General features: G+C 43.0%; 1 long non-coding RNA gene across 1 annotated transcript; it reads right to left on the reverse strand.

Annotated features, from left to right (window-relative positions):
• Window positions 1-11,533: 11,533 nt before the first annotated feature.
• On the reverse strand, window positions 11,534-13,220 carry LOC123048486 (uncharacterized). The gene is made up of 3 exons (XR_006423306.1): window positions 12,820-13,220; window positions 12,569-12,745; window positions 11,534-12,048 (listed from the first exon to the last, which is right to left on the reverse strand). It is a non-coding gene; the product is annotated as an uncharacterized lncRNA (long non-coding RNA).
• Between the last annotated feature and the right edge of the window lie 2,037 nt (window positions 13,221-15,257).

Consider the following 15,257-nt stretch of genomic DNA (forward strand, 5'->3'; position numbering starts at 1 on the left):
AGTATTGTGATAACAAAAAAGGTCTTGCCACGCTTCTCCACTTATCAAGCACGCTTGTCTGTTAGTCGGTTGAGCATAGAAGTTATATGATGGTTCTAACTGTCCTGATCTGCATGCCAGTTAGTTAGTTTCACCCAAGTCATATGACATATTACCAATCCTAGTAGTGTAAATACTTCTCTAAAAAAGCTAGTATAGATACTAAGCGCTTCTCCACATCTAAGCTGTACAGCTCCACTGATGTTGAGGATTAATTTGATACATATATTTCTCTATATTTAAGAGAGTATGAGATATTGGGGTATACCAAAAGATAGAAGGTTCAAGGTTTCGATTGTCTCTGCAGCAGCACTAATGTCTCCTCTTCCCGCTAGTATTTCTTTTTCTGGTGGACGTTTCAAGCTGCAATGCATCAGACTGGAAGCTATTAAGCCGCTTTGCGTCGTCCACATCTGGAAGCTTTGGCCAGGAATGCCACGACCAAGGACGCGGTGCTGCTGTGCTGTCCGTTTTGATGGGCCATCCTCGAGTTGCCCCTTCCAAAGCAATCTGCTCGCTGGTGGTGGTCATCGACGTCCTCCGTGCGGCCGCGTGGAAGGCTACATATTGTTGTTTCTCGCTTGTCGTCGTGGAATTTGTTGTAGTGCTGTCCACGAAACTGCCATTGTTGCCACTGGTCTTTTGCATGTAGGGAACCCAGTCTGTGCAGGTACTGCTAGCACTTGTGATTGCTGCACAAATAGGTGCTTTATTACTTGCATATTCTTCTAGTCTGCCTCGCACCTTGTGAGTCATGGAAGATAAAAGTGCAGAGACGTCAGAGGTTCCAGTGTCGACAAATTATGGGAGAGTATGCATAAATTGTTTGCTGAGCTTGTTGAGCAATCCCAACAAAAAACTAAACAAACCATCACTTTGGAGCCTAATCCGGTCAAGTTTTCTGGACCCCATAATTATTTCAGTTGGTCACGGCATGCGACTCTGATTTAGGATCTCATGGTCTGAAACATTTTATAGACGCCCTCGCAAAAGAAAAACATTTTACAGACGGAACGTTTGTGAAACCAGATGATAAAGTTGAGTTAGAGCAATTTTAAATTGAACGAGCTCCATGTTTTGGCGTGGTTCTTGGGGTCGATGGAACCTTCAGTTGGTGAGCAGGTTGAGAATCTACAAACTGCAGCAGAAGCGTAAAAGGAAATTGAACAATAACTCTTGGGGAAAACAAACATAATGAAGTGACACGAGTGCTCCATGAGATGAGATGAAACAAGGTGAGAGGTGTATATAACTAACAAATGGAAGAAAAATACATACTCGTATATCATTAAAGGGTCTTCTATTTAACTGCCACAGAACATCCAAAACTACAATTGCACACTGGTGAATATTGATGTGCAAATTAGTCGATTTAAAATTAAAAGGGAATTCCGGTTTTTACCCCCTATTTTAACATTTTTGACACTAATTAGCCCATTTAACGGGATTTAATCCGTTTTACCCTATTTAGCAACAGTGTTGCCACAATTTACCCTGTTCAAAATTTTGTGGGTGTTCTGGTCGATGGGTCCCAATTGTAAGGTCCAGCTGGCATGCCACATAGGCGGATTCTTTTCCTGATGGTTTTCCTGCACGCCGAATCACATTGCCTAGCTTCTCCCGACCGGCCAACCTCGATATGATCGCACCAGAGTAGCTCGTCGGATGGCCAAGTCGCCCAGGTCGGGCCGCACCACATTGGGCTCCATTATTCACGGCACACATCACTCGCATTCTATTTGCATGCATGATCCTACCCTAGTCTGACCCAAAACCACTGCCTCATTCGTTAGGAGGGGGTAGGAAGACGTAGGCGACAACGGTAGGCAAGACTTCAAGGTGTGGCCGCTGGCGGTCGTTGGAGCAAACAACAACTAGTACGGCAATCTTCTCCCATCCCATGCATGCTGCATCCTATGTTTGTCACCCCTGGTGGTTAGGTTTTCTGTGGCTAGATTTTCTCTCAGTCTAGGATGCATATTAGATAGGTTTAGGCTACTCGTTTCCAGTTCGAAGAAGTATTGTGATGAGATGACTGTACTTGATCAGCATGGCATGTTGCCATTGAATAAATTATAGGAGGAACTGTTGCTGATATAATATGAAATCACATATATTTTTCTTTAGTGTTAACATATACAACCTGAAGTATGAATGATTCTGTGGATCAGATTAAAAATAGTGTAAATAGACCGCTTCACTAACTCTGATGCGTACATATCCACATACCTACACTACTGGGGAAAGTGCTTATAGGTGATCACAAATCAGTGACGGGTGGGACGGGTCAGCCGCCACAGCTACTTTGAAAAGTTAGCCGTGGCGGGTGCTAAAGAGTGCCCACCACAAGTTGTTCAGAAGCAGTGGCGGGCATTTTTCGCTGCCTGCCACACGTACGGTCTCTTCATATTTTTTTTGTATAACTCACCTGTGGCGGGCGTGTCGCAATGCCCGCCACAGCTACATGCCCTGGCAGTGGCGGGCAGTTTCTTCTGACCGTCACAAGTTGACCTTGCACGATGAACACTGATGACAACATATTGCGGTGGCGTGTAAATAAGCACGCCCGCCACAGGTAGACCCGTTCACTACCTACATTGCAGTTTTCCCCGGTCGTCTCCCCCCCCCAAAACCACCCTTCCCTCTCCCGTAAACGCAATTTCAAATCTCTCCGCCGCTCTCGCCCCCAAACCCCGTGCCTCGTCGCCACCCGGCCTCTGGTGCGATCATATCGAGCTGGCTAGTTGGGAGAAGCTAGGGTGATCTGGTCAGCGTGTAGAAAACCATCAAGAAAAAACCCGGCGATTTGGCATTCTAGCTGGACCTTACAATTCAGACCCATTGGTCAGAATGCTCACAAAAGTTTAAACAGGGTAAATTGTGGCAAACTTTTTCTAAATGGGGTAAAACGGATGGAACCCCGCTAAATGGGGTAATTGGTGTAAGAAATGTCAAAATACGGGGTTCTAAAATTAATCAGCCAGTCTAGAGAAATCTTCTGATAATAATTAAATTAGTTATTCATAAAGTTTAGAATGTTTTATATCTTAAGAAAAATTGATAACATGGTCACTAACTTAAAACGCTGGAAAAAGAATAACAAGATTTTCAGACTAAATGCCGGGAAGTACACAATATGGCAGGTAGCAAGGATTGCTCTAGAGACACTGCCTTTGAGTTCCTGCTCATCTCTTTGTACATAAGAGAGTGGGAACAACAGACAAGTGCATGCAAGTCTGTTACTTTCATTTGGCGATTCCTCTCAAGCATTGAATGCACTCGTCTGCAATCCGCTTAGCATAGAATTTGTATGACTGGTCTAGCTGTATATGACTTTCCTGATCTGCATGATTAAGTTAGTTAGGCTCATCTAAATCGTATGGCATATAGCTGTAGTAGTAATGCTAGTAGTATAAATACCGTTAACTTCTCCACACTTCTCCACATTGCACCCATTCTCAATTCTACTGCATATATTTCCCTATATTTCCCTATATTTAGTAGTGTATGAGATATTGGAGTACACCAAAAGGTAGAAGGTTTGAGGTTCCGGCTGTATCCTATATTATGATTAAAATATTGTCTTCCCACTAATGTCTGCTTCTCTTGTGGACGCCAGTGTGCGGTGGCGTGCAGTCTGTGCACCTTATGTTGGTGAATCGAAGTCTGAATAGGCTAGTTACTATCACATCCATTTTGGCACAACAAGGATGAATTATTCAACGATTGATGGCAAAGGCAGTTGATAGCAACTCAAATACACACCACACGTGCAATATCTCCATTGTTGACCAAGATCCCGGTGCCGCACCAAGGATTCCTGGGTGCATCCAAGCGCGGCGGAACGCCATGGTTGTGCTTTCGGGTCACGAACCACAGTTCAGACCTCCCTCCCAATCGCATCATGTGTGCCCACGCAATCACCTGGTGAGGGGAAGGTGATGGATGAGTTGTGGAGCAATTGCATTGAGGAGTAGGTGGTGCTCTTATGAAATGTGCAGACAGAGGAGATTGGAGGCGAGACACACTTGGCGGAGAGGGGACGGAGAGAGAAGTCAAAACCGCCATCAGCAATGTGTCACCGGCAGTAAGTGTCATCCCACGTTGCCCAGTTCTTTGAGCATCCAAGTTTATGGCTGTCCTAGCTGTATACGATTATACGTATGCATGACAAAGTTAGGTAGGCTCATCAAAGTGTTATGACTGTTCAAGCTATAGTAGTTAGTATAAATAGTAAGCACTTCACCTGATTTAACCCGTTCCAAAGTCTTGCTACTGTTGTTGAGAACTATGAAGTGGACACATATGTTTCCTTCGCGTATTATATAGAGTATGCTTGAGATATTGGGGTACAACAAAATATAACTTCTGTTAGGAAGTAGCCTGCTAAGTTGTTGAATGGAGTCTTCTTCGGTGGTTGTAAGAGGATTGTCGTGAGGCAGTGTTTTTTTCTTTTCAAAATGGCAGGATTCCTGCATTCAGACCGATCACCTTCTAATGGATCCAAATGAAAATGGATGTGTGCTCGTTTGAACCAGGGATACCGGCCGGTGCCCAAATGGGAGTGTTGTGCAATTTGGAGTTTGATCAAAATGGGTTTTCAACATGTTCCAGCTGTGTTTTTGTTTTGGAATCCGGTGATGTACATGTTACCATCAGCCGTTGTTAGCTGGAATGGTTCGCTAATCAGGTGTGTTATGCCTGCCCCGTTAACCACCACCACAAAATTTTGCAATGAAATCCAAATCGTACTGGAGTAATTTGAATGGCATGTTGAAGCATGCCTACAAGGAGGAAAGCTGCACATAACCTGGACTCCTGGAGTATCCAACGACACATCACTAAAAGATCAAAGCCAACTGGGGCAGATCAGTTTGGTTTGGGGAACCAGATATTTGGTCCTTTCCTTGGCACTTGGCATGTAACTTAAAACGAGAACAAGAATGATCAATTGACAATTCATGAAAGATGCAATATTGTCTAATTTCTCTTGTGTGACCTTGGTAGGTTGGGGTCCAAGTGCCATGCGGATGAAGAAGAGACGACACACAAACGGAAAGTTTTCGCATGCTCGAATACAAAGGGCCAGAACACTTCTCCCGTCGCCTGTCTCTGGAGCAAAGGTCGATGACCGTCGCCACCCCAACCTATAGAGCTCATATTTACGGCGCTCCTCCTCGATGCACTCCGGGTAGCCGCGGCGGAGCTCCGCCATGTTTTTTTTAAAAGGAGGTTAAATTTCCTGGCCTCTGCATCAATCGATGCATACATCCATCTTTATTAATTATTCAACGAATGTCTATAAGAACATACATCAAGCCACTCGAAGCAACCACTCACATCTATAAACTTGATAATGTGGAGTGCTCTCACCCCCCGTATCTAAAATCGGTATCGCTGCCGATCCATCCACATAACGTATCGGAACCAACAGCCGGTGCAGCAGACCTAAAGCGTACACCACATGCACACATTTTAGAAGCCGTCATCATCATTCGACCGCTGACCCATCTTCAGGAGAGAGATCCGCATCATCCTTGCCAAGTCCGGCCACCCTTCGATGCCACCACGGCGCCCAACGACACCACCGCCCAACGCTTGTCCATCCAGACGCGAAGACTCTGGAAGATCTATCATGCGTAGCACCTGCCGACCAGGCATGACACAACGTAGCACCTGTCGGCCAGGCATGACTTGACATCTCCATGGAAGTTCCGTGCAAGACGAAGCCGCTCCACCTCCTGCCTCTGTCTTCCAGCGCTGCTCAACAAACGATGCTCCCAAGAGAGAAACGACACCGCAGTACCGCCATCATCCGATCCGGAAGACCAGATCCTAGGGTTTTCCCCGGAGCATCACGAGTGAGTCGACAGTAGCTAGACGACGATGCCTTCATCAAGCTAACAACGCAGAATGCCACCATCGCCCGTCATCGGCTCGGTTTTCACCGGCAACTATGTCTCCCCGACTCGCAACCGGGACTAAATAATTGATCTCAAGATCCGACCACCCAGCCTCAGGCCGACCACCTCCGACGGAGGAGATGGCCACCACCGCCATAATCCTCGTGTTGTATGGCAGACCTGGAGTGCTGTCCTGGCCGCCGCTGCCCGCCATCCACGTCGCAAGGGGGTGAAGATCTGGCCGCCACCGCCGACTCAGATCCCCGGACACTAGAGGAGTTTCGCCGCCGCCGCCGCCACATAGGGCTGACGCCCGGCGACGTTGCCGACGATGGCGGAGGGAGGGGGATGCGTAGGGGTCGAGAGGAGGATGGGCGGTGGCCGTCGGTGCGGCCTGGCGGCGGCAGCACAGGGTCGGGCAGGAGCTCCTCCATGTACTCCTCGTCGGCACGCTCCGCACCGAGGCACTTGTGGACCTCCTGGTCTTCCCTCAACTCGTGTGCGGAGGGCCGACGGGGATCAATCTGCAGTTCGCGAGTAGGTTGGCAATCTACAAACTGCAGCAGAAGTGTGGAAGGAAAGTGAACAACAACTATTAGGGAAAACAAACATAATGCAAGTGACAAGAGTGCTCCATGATATGAGATGAAACAAGATGAGAGTATTGAATTCATGCTCCAGCCTACTCATTCAAAAGTCCATACTGATGAAGAGAGATGGGCAATATATTTCAACAACCCCCCCTCACGTTTAGACTATTTTAGTCCTTAGACGTGGGATCAATGTAGGCCGCAGAATCACATTGGCAGGGTCTTGAACTCAAGACCTCTTGGCTCGGATACCATATTGAATTCATGCTTCAACCAACTCATCCAAAAGTCCAAACTGATGGAGAGAGACGGGCAATATATTTCAACACTCCCCCTCACGTCTAGGCTAAACTGCGTTGGCGGGGTCTTGAACTCAAGGCCTCTTGGCTCGGATACCATATTGAATTCATACTTCAACCAACTCAACACTCCCCCTCATGTCTAGGCTATTTTAGTATTTAGATGTGGTATCGATGTAGGCCGCATAATCGTTTTCATAAAACTGCGTTGGCAGGGTCTTGAACTCAAGACCTCTTGGCTCGGATACCATATTGAACTAGTAGAATGCCCGTGCGTTGCTACGGGCTACCATTTGATATAAATGAATTAAATAAATAATTAAGATCGTATTGAAAGTAGAAGCTCATTTCTCCCAGCTCCTCGAAATTCAACCGTCAGGACAGTCCGGGCTTCCTGAAATCCACACCATATGTGGGGATAAATGTGGTTTTTCGGACTATCCGCCATTGTTATCGCCAACACACGAGCCCAACACAAAAACCCCCACCCACATTTTTCTGCTAGACCTTCCCATTCCTACTCGTTTTTCGGCCATAGAGAAACATTTCTCGCTGGAACTCTCTAATTTAAAACCAGATGACGGCCACCTCACCTTCGCAATGGAGCCCTCTCTCCTTCATATCTTACTTCCCCACGGGCTGCCCTGATCCCCTCCTCCCCTGTGTTCGTGTCGATCTGCCACCACCATAAAGGGGGAGGAGGTGAGCGCCATTCATGACGCCTCCACCCCACCCCCCGAGGCAAGACGGCAGATCTGATGTCTCCTGATCCATTACTTTTTTTTGACAATCACAAGACTTTATTTCTCAGATAATAGCCAAGTCTGTTACAATGAGTTGAGTCCTGATCCATTACTATATTGCAACATAGAGTTGAAATGCTATGCATTACCATGAAATAAAAATATGATATCCATTGTTGCCTTGTTGGGTATGCAACTGATACGCCACCGTGTCCGTTATCAACTCTTGAAGCAACAAACCAATGGATTTACTCTTCTATCATAACCAAAAAATTGTACAACTTGATGGAAAAAATATAAATGGCTCGGTCATGCAAATGCTACAAAGCCATCTCTAATGAAACACAATTTTACCACATTTTCTAAAGTAGGAAAATTAGCCGTAACTCAGTAGACTAACCCCAATCCACATCCACATCTGCTGCATAATATAATTGGTGGGGGGGGGGGGGGGGGGGGGGCACGTGTGTCCACGTAATATTTATAGGACAAGTGGACATCACACATAATCTCACGTCAATGATAATCTTGGTAAACCCGAAACAAAATACTGTTGCTAGACACTTGAAGTAACTAACTACTGATCTATCGTTGTTCTTACTGAGCAGTTGTAACTTTAAACTGTTTTACAACTTGTTGCTTCTAAAATCAGTTCATCTCAATGCACACATGAAGTACAATCCACTATTTGATTCCTAGTTCTTTCATGTTTATACCCGATCACACTTTTATACACAGATCCACCGTGAGTTGTAAGAAGTTAGAAAATAAACCAAAAAATAAATTTAAAATACATTAGAGTATCGAAAGCCATGCTATAGTACCACCAGATATGATCTGAGAAAACAAATGTTCCCATCAATAACGAGAACTGCATGGCAAACAGCTAGATAAGAAAAAATAATATAACTACGATAGAAATCTCAGCTTAAAATAGCATAGCGCCCTTGATTAATTCCTGAGAGTCCACTACTAACGAAGGCCGCAACATGATGAATCCTTTCATCCATAAACTACAATATTTCAGCAATCAGCTCTCCTGACAAGGATACCCCATTTAAACACATGCCACTTGGCACCAACATAGCGGCCATCCTCAGCCTAGGCACATCCTCACAAGTCTCACCAATATGCCCAGTGCTCCATAAAAAATACAAATTGAGACCCCCATTAAAAGTTTGATAGCATAACTATCACCAAACTTGAAGGTGATGTTTTATCATGTAGACATTCCTCGAACACATATCCGAATCCTTCTTGAAAGAAACCTGGGTTGGAATAAATGTACACACCTCTAGGCAGGAGAAAACAGAAAGCAAACACGGATATGATTGAAACTGCCTGGGAAGAGTCTCAGTAATTGTTACCTTGGTTTTCCTTAGCTCCATTACACCATTCACATAATCACAAACTCTGTAATTGAACCGATAAAGGATAGGTTGCCATACAAGCATTAGATCAATGTTAGTAATCTAGCTCATGTGATATTTCACAAAAGCAGTAGTTCCATCACGAACGGTGGTGGACTGTGTGCCCTTTGTATCTGGTTTTCACCTGGTTTCCCCTAATTAACCGGGCAACTCTCTTCTTCTTTATAAAATGCAAGACCCCCTGCCCATCTGGAGGTAGTACTTGGAAAAAGTATATTATTTTGTGTCTGATTTATTTTTTAATGTAGAGGATTGTGCATGATTTATATCAGTTAATAAACCGTAGGACAACATTTTCAGTTCTAATCTCCATAGCTCTAGGTAGTGTGTACTAACTTTGTTTTTGCAAATGCGGGGAGAGCCATGGGAAGTCAAGTGCTACTTGATATAGTAGGTCAAACAACCTACAAACATTGTACTTCTTAATCAAGGTCAAACCAGTTCACGGGAACAATCCAAATAATAGTAGTTACCATGTCTTGAAAGAAATATACAATAGGTGTTCATATATATAAAGGCAACACATTTATTATTCCAGCTCCAAACTCGAAAGCAATATATAATTTACGAACCTTACTCCAATGTCATAGAACCTGCAATCTCGAATATGACCTTTCGACTCAAGAACCATATTCTGACATGGCACTCATATTTTACCGTATGATAGTGCAATGAAATTCTAATAACACAAAGAGTAAATCGTCCACATGTGATATTTATTAGGAATGTGTGCTATATAACAAATATTTATCGCGCCCCTCATTATTACTATAACTTCTTCAACATGAGCATACTCGCATGGATCAAGAGGCCACAAAAACTCCTAAACTGAAAGGTTATAAATGAGTGCCACAAAAGTCAAGCCATCTAACACTCCATATTGTATACCACGAAATAAAACATTAAGAAGAGATGTTTGAAGTAGTACCTCTATGATAATAAGGGGGGATACTAACTACTTTGAGCCATACAAGAAATCTGGCGTAGTCAAGTTAGCTCCGAGCAGTCAATACATAGCAGGATAATTTCAAGTTCTGTGCAACCACATCAACACATGAGATTATATGGTTAGATACAGAATCATATACAACTCAAAGTAAGTTTACAGTTTACACTAACCATTCTACAGAAAGAAAATAAATGTCTATGTATGTTCTAATTTGTATTTAGTGCAAATAACTTTCCATACGATTTAAATTTCTGCATAAAAATGTGTCTCAGTTTAGGTAAGAGTTATTTCTCAGATATTTGAAACAGGATGATTTTTTTGATCCTAGCAGACAAGAAGCCCATAGATGTGCAGATCCTACGTGTACTGTAGTTATATAATTTGAAGGGTGCCATGATCAAGAAAAAACTAATCTGCAAAAGCATGTATGTATGGTCTGAATGATAAATAAAAATTCATTTTTTTTCCAATTTGAGAAGCAGGTGTCGCTGATATATGTAGATAGTCCAAAGGTGATTTATCTATATATCCTTCACCTTGATATCATATAACCTATGTTCAGCCCTAAAGCATGTAATTGTTTCCTTGTCAACAAAGCTAATATGAACATAAAATGCGTGGTGTTAATCACCAACAGGGAAGGTAGATCCTACAGTTCTGCAACAGGCAGCAACCAAGATATACACAAAAGGGTAATATGTGCAGGAGAACTTAAAATGAAAACACCTATAACAACATATATAAAAGGCACTGTACCGCGAGCTAAGAAAAGTAAGAATTATCTAACTGATAGATGCCCAATAGTAATTTTTCTTTACTGTGCACTATTTATTGTAGCATCGGTAACACAATTAATCGCCTTGAAGTGTCCTCATCGTTGAAAATAAAGCTTGTGCAGGTGCCTTTCTTCTTCTGCACTGCTGGATATATATGGCATATAAAACACATGATTATCTGCCCAGGAAGTTCTGTACACAGCTTACAATAAAATAGCTCGGTTCATCTACACTAATTTTTGCTCAGATCGATGGCGGCACATGACAGAATGGTACACATAGCCTAAGCAAGAAGATTGAGAATAATCCAAAGTGGAAGGCAATACACCAACCATTAATCAACCAAGAATAGTAAAAAAATTCAGAGCATGTGTCATACTCATACCAAATGGAGAAAGATTGAAATGAGAAAATGTTTCTCTATGAAGGAACAAAATTAGGACAACATGAATGGATAAAGTAAGAGGATTGGTCCTTTGTGAAGAAGAACTGGGTGTCAACAATTGATACATGTAGATTATTATGTTATTGCTATAGAAGTATTTAGTATGTCCAACCCACACGAAATCACTGTTTTCTATCTAGTATAACGTCATACATGGAAACATGAAACTGGTACTGAGACGATCATTTAGACCTCTCTCTCCCTCCCTCTCCATCGCTCCCTCTCTTTCTGTTCCTCATCATTGGTGATACAACATAAAGAGAAAAGAGAGACTGAAACACATGAGAGCTAGAGGATATACATTTTATCTACATTACAAATATATACAGAGAAGTAACTGTGGATGTCAATGTTAATGCAGCAAGGATTCTAATGGTTTTCCAATGCATATAAGTAGCCTAATCAACATATTTTATGAATAGATATATATATATAGAGAAAAATTAGTAAGTATATATGTAACTCATTTTATTGATTAGAGTAGCCATTGTATCAGGCAGTTTTGGATCTTCTGAATCCCAGTTTCTCAACTTTAATAGTTTCGGGATAGAAAGCAAATAGATTGAAAACCAACTATTTTCCTAAAATTAAATATCAAATAGTATCCTATTTCAAATATAGATAAAGTAACATGCCAAAGCAAGCAAATTTAATAAATATGGGAGATTATTTATTACCGGAAGCTGAATGGAGCTCTCGACCAGCATTTTCTTACCATATAAGGAAGCTCATGTCTAGAGCCGCGGAAGTGCAAACGTCCAAAGATATAATGTTGCACGAAAGCGGCTAGGCAAGCTTTCATGGAGTACTCGGCATTTCAAATGTTCAGAGATGAGATATCCAGATCTGGACTGAGCAACAGTATTATCTCAGCCTGCGTAAAATGAATTAAAATGTATGAGAAAGATAAAATATTCCTAAGTTTTAGGAAGCTAAGAACCTCGATTAATATATTTTCGGGCAAGAAAGAAGTGTATAAAATTATAATAACAGGGTGTAGTACCATCTCAATCAATAATTTAAGCTAGGAAAATGAGTACATAATTCAGTTGGTGTTTTTATTTCCATTCACAATTCATTGACATCAAGTTATCTTCTCTCTTCCTTTATGTGAGACTGCAGCTACATATTTAAGTCAGATTAGTACATGAGCTTTTTTACGCACATAACTAAACTGAGATCCTGCTTTCGCTTTTAACTCCTGACTGGATGCTAGCATTTATTCCATGGCTCCGACATTAGTTAACCAGAAGGGTTGATACAATACAATCTATCGTCGTTGCGGCAGTCGATACAATCAATTTATAATGTAAAATGGATGGATCAAGCACAAAAAGACCACCAAAATACACACATGCATACATGCACCACTCTCTGGAAAATTCCTTACTTACCGCAGCTCAGTGGTGATGAACGATCCCGGCCTTGGACATCCTCCAACTCAGAGGTGATGAAAGACCATCTCATTGTGGAACTGTCGCTCCCAATAGCACAGGAGCTTCCGAAACTCCATCCCCCTCCTGTAGAGTCGCTGTTCTTGAGCAGGCCCAAGTTGGCGGCAGCCCCATCACCTGATCAAATTGAACCGTTAATAATGCAAATCATAGGCACCAATAGTAACTGGAAAGGGAAGTAACGAACCCACTGGTGAATCTGAAGCCATGGAAAGAAATTAGTGAAATTCAAAAGAATAAATCTGGGACATCTCTCCGAAGTATCTTAGTAGATCCAGGATGTCTGAAAACAAAAACAATGTTGAAATGGGAATTACCAGAAATCTGGTACATGCTGCTAACAACAAATTGCATGACTGATAAACTACATCAATTATGTCACAAGCTACCAGGCACTTCCGAATCATAATGACTCTCAATCAAATTAAGCAATTGACTTCACAAACATGGGATTATAGAGAACCCGCCAATAATAAAGAACGTTTCGGGTTTAGAAATTAGAAATAAGGACGATCAGGATCAACCTGCCAAAACACGTTTTAGAACATGTCTCGGTATTTGAATATATTCATCATTCGGCACCTCCTTGACAGTTTCCAGATTGCCTGTGCATCGCCTAGACAGAGCTTGGGAGAGGCTTTCTTCCTCTCGCCTGCATCTCTTTCCTGATGAAATCATGAAAGCGTATGATAAAACAATGTTAAGAAAATAAATCATTTGCAGACGTCTTCTGTGCAAGTATCTCAACTGTAACTAAGGGTGAGTTGGAAACATGTCTCTTACCTTGTTGTCAGGGATAGCTACACCAGTAGAAAAGAGGGCTTTGGTTCAGGCCGGGTCAGCCCATTAGTCCCGATTCAGTCCAGAACCGGGACCCATGGGGGCACTGGTCCCGGTTCGTGAGGCCAGGGGCCTGTCGGGCCTCGTGGGGCCATTGGTCCCGGTTCGTCTGACTCCTTTGGTCCCGGTTGGTGGGACGAACCGGGACCAATGGGCCTCGCTCCTGGCCCACCACCATTGGTCCCGGTTGGTGGCTTGAACCGGGACCACAGGCTGCCCTTTAGTCCCGGTTCATGCCACGAACCGGGACCAATGAGGTGCCTATATATACCCCTCGCCCGCGAGCAGAGCACTCTAGTGCTCTGTTTTTCTCTGGCCGGCGAGGGGAGGGCTTTGTGGTGCTCTACCTCACCTCCTATGCACATGAGGTGTTCGATGAAATGCCCGAGCCACACTAGTTAAGCTTTCTCGTCTCGAAGCTCGACCTCAAAGCTCCATTTTCCTCGAGATTTGTCTAGGTTTAGCGGCCCGTCACGTCCCATTCCCGTCTTCACCGCCGCCGATCGCCCGCGCCGATCTCGTTGCCGGCACCACCGTGGTGAGCCTCTTGTTCTTATCTTCTTTCTGAAAGAAAAAAAATTCTTACTTTAGATAGGTACTTGTCTAATTTTCTTACTATTTTATTGCTTGTTATTATATAGTGCGATGGTTTTGGTATCCGCCCCCGTCGGCCCTCGTCCTGTCTATGATTCGGATGTGGTATATATTATCTTTATAACTATTGGTTCATTTATTGTTTATGAAAATTATGCCGACCAACGTGACATAGATTTTATTTATCTAGGAGGTATGTGAACCGGAAATTCCAACCGACCCTATTGTCGAGAGGTTAAATTTAGTTGAAGAAGAAAACAATTTCTTGAAGGAAAAAATAAAAAAAAATTGAGGAGGAGAAGATGATATTGGAGTTGCATGTTGCGGATGTCGTCGATGATCACAAGATCAAGATGGATGCAATGCGCTTGAAGATTAGAAAGATTAGAAAATATGCCATTCATACCGAGGCTTGGTATCATTATGCCATTTGATCAATTGTTATCTTGGTTGCGATTATGATCGCATTTGTTTTCGCATTGAAATGTTTTACATACTTTCAATGTATGGTTTAATTAATTAGATGCTCTGGAGAGCTATATGTTGTTAGATGAGAACTATGTATGTACTTTGGTTTTAATGTGATGATGAACTTCTATTAATTTGGTCACTTAATTATCTATTCATGATGTTCTGTAATGGTTTTTGACACACTTGATTATGACGCAACTGCTTCCGGTTGCATTGAGGGGGCTTCTACTGGAAAACGTCCGATTAGCCATTGTGAAGCTATGTGCATTCCTTAATGCAATCTCTCAGAAGGTGATCGATCCAGAAATCATACCAAGGCTAAGGAGTGATGTGGCGCAATGTCTTGCCAGTTTCGAGCTGGTGTTCCCACCATCCTTCTTCAATATCATGACGCACGTCCTAGTTCATCTAGTCGACGTGATTTTCATTTTGGGGCCCGTATTTCTACACAATATGTTCCCCTTTGAGAGGTTCATGGGAGTCCTAAAGAAATATGTCCGTAACCGCGCTAGGCCAGAAGGAAGCATCTCCATGGGCCATCAAACAGAGGATGTCATTGGGTTTTGTGTTGACTTCATTCCTGGCCTTAAGAAGATAGGTCTCCCTAAATCGCGGTATGAGGGGAGACTGACTGGAAAAGGCACGCTAGGAGCGGACTCAATAATATGCAGGGACGGGCTTCTTGGTCTCAAGCACACTACACAGTTCTACAGAACTCTACCTT

Source organism: Triticum aestivum, chromosome 2D, assembly GCF_018294505.1.
Source record: "Triticum aestivum cultivar Chinese Spring chromosome 2D, IWGSC CS RefSeq v2.1, whole genome shotgun sequence".
NCBI classification, from domain to species: domain Eukaryota; kingdom Viridiplantae; phylum Streptophyta; class Magnoliopsida; order Poales; family Poaceae; genus Triticum; species Triticum aestivum.